Below are 3,481 nucleotides of genomic sequence, written 5' to 3'. Positions count from 1 at the left end.
CGCTGAGTGTAATGAGCGCAATGTGATTGCCACGGAAACCTCAAAACGTTGTCTGTTTACGGAACATGCCGAAACTGAAAAGCTGCCGCTCTGACTGCAGCACCGAAAGGTCTAGCCACATAAAATCTTAATGGATACATAAGATACAGAAAATTAAGAACCAGAAACTTCAAGATATGCTGAAATCACGAAACCAAAGCAGTGACGAAGAAGTTTTGATTTTAAACACCTGTCTAAAGAAAGATTGAAAAATACCCGGTAAGTCGCCATATGTCAAGGGCAGCTGTGTTAAGACGCTCAGCTATTAAATATATAAGCAATCACACAAGATAATATTAGAACCATTAAAATGAAAAATAAAAACTCGCATGATACGACGGCGTGCTGAAAACTATCGTCTCCGAATTTTTTATGTGAAAATTCTTAAAACTTTTTAAATAAAATAAATATTATTAACATTCTACACGTTTATTCTTCACGTCTGCATATTTATCTCTCAATATAGTCAGCCTGGCGACGAACGCATTTCTTGCAACGAGAGACCAGTTGGTGGTGTCACAACCTCACCTCTACTTGCACTGCTTCATCACTATCAAAGTGTTCTTTAAGTTTTGTAAAGAGAGATAAATCGGATGAGGTAAGTCAGGGCTGTATGGAGGACTATTTAGGACAGATAAACCAAGGTGTCGGATTTTTGCAGATATCGCACCGTTCATGTGTGGTCAGGCACTGTCGTGCTGAAGGAGAGGGTGGTCCATGTGTGGACAGTTAGAAACTCGAATACGGCAGGCTGATTCTCGCGCACTGCCGTGTTACACGCTACAGTTCGGAGCCCTCTAGCGGGAGAGCGTTGCAACTTGCGTCAGCGAAGCGGACAAGATGATCGAGTGATAGTGACATGAAATACCTCAACCGATATTGAGAACAGGATAAGGAATTCGGAATCATTATTCTTCATCATACCCTAATAGTATAGTGCAGTGTCCAGCACGTGATGAGACCTAGACTGAGCCTACAGCAGAAGGCTAACTAAGGTGTTGCAAATGCCGCACGTGGTAGCGTGTGTACTGCGCAGTATCTGAAGGACGATAATGTGTATGTTATTTTTCTTAATGATCAACAATGATATTGAATATATTAATTTCCAACACAAAAAATCGTTTCATTGTGTTCTACACAGTAAAGAATACAAATTAAATGCCGGCCGGAGTGGCCGAGCGGTTAAAGGCGCTACAGTCTGGAACCGCACGACCACTACGGTCGCAGGTTCGAATCCTGCCTCGGGCATGGCTGTGTGTGATGTCCTTAGGTTAGTTAGGTTTAAGTAGTTCTAAGTTCTAGGGGACTTATGACCGCAGCAGTTGAGTCCCATAGTGCTCAGAGCCATTTGAACCATTTTGAACAAATTAAATAATTCTTTATAATCTTAAACATTTTAGGAATAAAAATTTTTCATCTCTTAGTAATATCGTCATTGTGCCCCGCAGTTAAAGACTTCTTGCTCCGATACTGGGTCAAGATGTGTGGTGTGCGTACTGTAAGACCTTCGGGACACACACACCATCAGATTATCTGACTTGTCGTTCTAACGAAGTAGACGAGTGTCAGCAATATGTCTCGTGGTCTTATCGTGGTGTGTTTATCTTCTGCCGTTAGGTCAGACGATAGAAATGCCACTTGCACACTTAGAGTAGCAGATTGACAGTGACCAACTTTAAACAGAACTTGATTAATTTTCACACACGTTTATTAAAATAATAAAAAGCATAGAAATTACATAGCTTGATTCTGGATGCTGTTTACAATTGACAATCTGAAGTTCCTTTGGTCTTGGTACATTAATCTTATTCTCACATATCTCTGATACTTGACAAAGTGTCTATACATTTATGATCATGGCTATGTACAGGAATATGATAATCGTCTTAGGTGCAGACTGAAACTTGACTATAGACTGGTACAGACTAATGCAGACTGGTACAGACTAATGCAGACAAATGCAGACTGACTAATCAGAGGTCTGTACACCCGTTATAATACCTCGCGTGTTCAGGTATCACTGTGCGAGTGTGATCCGTGAGGAGAAAAGGTTCTACGTTAGCAGCGATCTCATTGGCTGCGTTACATATTAATACGTGGATCGGCGGAAGCAGAATTTGGTCCGTCTCTAAGGCAGCGCCATCCCATAGTGCGGAGACGGACGAGCGCTGCGCCTGCGCTGTTGTGCTTAGCGGGGAGCGCTCTAGTGGGAAAGTTGTGTACGCGCTGACTACGCGGAACTATGTACACAAAAATATGACACTTCTGCCTCTGTCTTGTCAAAGTAACTATGATCGTATTAAAATAAAAATTTATGCAAGTAGGTGTAATACAATAAAGGCTCACTGTACAAGCAAACACAAAAAATAAATTCAAAAGTAAATTTATTGAAAAACTGTTAATATGGTGAATTTATCTGGTTTGTTCCTACCCATCGTCACACACTGAACAGTGGGCTCTTGAGTACTTGTGGATGTAGAGAAGAAAACTCGAAATAATTCCATGATATTGACAGTTTATCAAATTCAGATGTAAAGAAGAACAGCAGACAGTCGCCGAATTCGTAATTCATTGCAGATCTAGATTTCGACATCGCGCTATCGGCCATTATTCGGTCCCCCACACTACCAAGTACGCGCGCCGCTAGCTATGCCGCAGCGTTTCCTACAGCCGCCACCGCGGCACGAGGGCGCTCCCACCAATGGTTATGCCGCTGCCAATGAGATGCAAGTATCCTCTCTCCGGAGCTGCATCGGCGGGTATACTTAGTTCTGACATTCATGGACTGACCCTTGTTTTGTGTGTTTGCCAGCAAAATAACATTTACTGACTTCCATACTGGCCAGGGCTCGGTTCCTGCTGAACAGACATTGTATTGAGGAGTGACAGATCTGCAACTCTTTTGTATCTGTATACGTTTCTGTATTCAAATATACTTTAGCCACTGGTACTGTAATTTCAGCAACAAAGTTATGTATTATTCTTCACTATTTGATATTAGATACGGAGTACACTAATATCTGCATTTTCTGTTCATAATCCTGTGTCCACTAAACCACCACAAAGCGTGCAAGGAAGTCATAACAGACCAATGATCACTGTCTTCGGTAAACCCTCGTCGCCAGTTTTGTAAAGACCTCGTCGCTACTGCTGTGGAGTCCGAGTTGGCACTGTTGTCACGATAGGCCGAGTTTGAAAGTTAGTTGAACAGCTTCTGGTGCAGTACACCGCTAAGACAATTTCTCCTGCCACTATTACACAGCTGTTCCCCAGGATCAGGTAACAGGATAGGGGAACAGAGTCTCTACAGCACTCCAACAAGTTAGCATCAAAGTCACACAAATGAGTTGAAAAGGTTTACTTACCTTTTGGACTAGTTGAATAATGAGGTCTGAAACACTGCTTGTAATAAAACACAATGCCTCAATGGATAAGTGCAAAT

The sequence above is a fragment of the Schistocerca serialis genome, chromosome 1 (assembly GCF_023864345.2).
Source record: "Schistocerca serialis cubense isolate TAMUIC-IGC-003099 chromosome 1, iqSchSeri2.2, whole genome shotgun sequence".
Lineage (NCBI taxonomy): Eukaryota > Metazoa > Arthropoda > Insecta > Orthoptera > Acrididae > Schistocerca > Schistocerca serialis.
The sequence above is the reverse complement of the archived record's forward strand: the minus strand, read 5'-3'. Positions refer to the sequence as shown.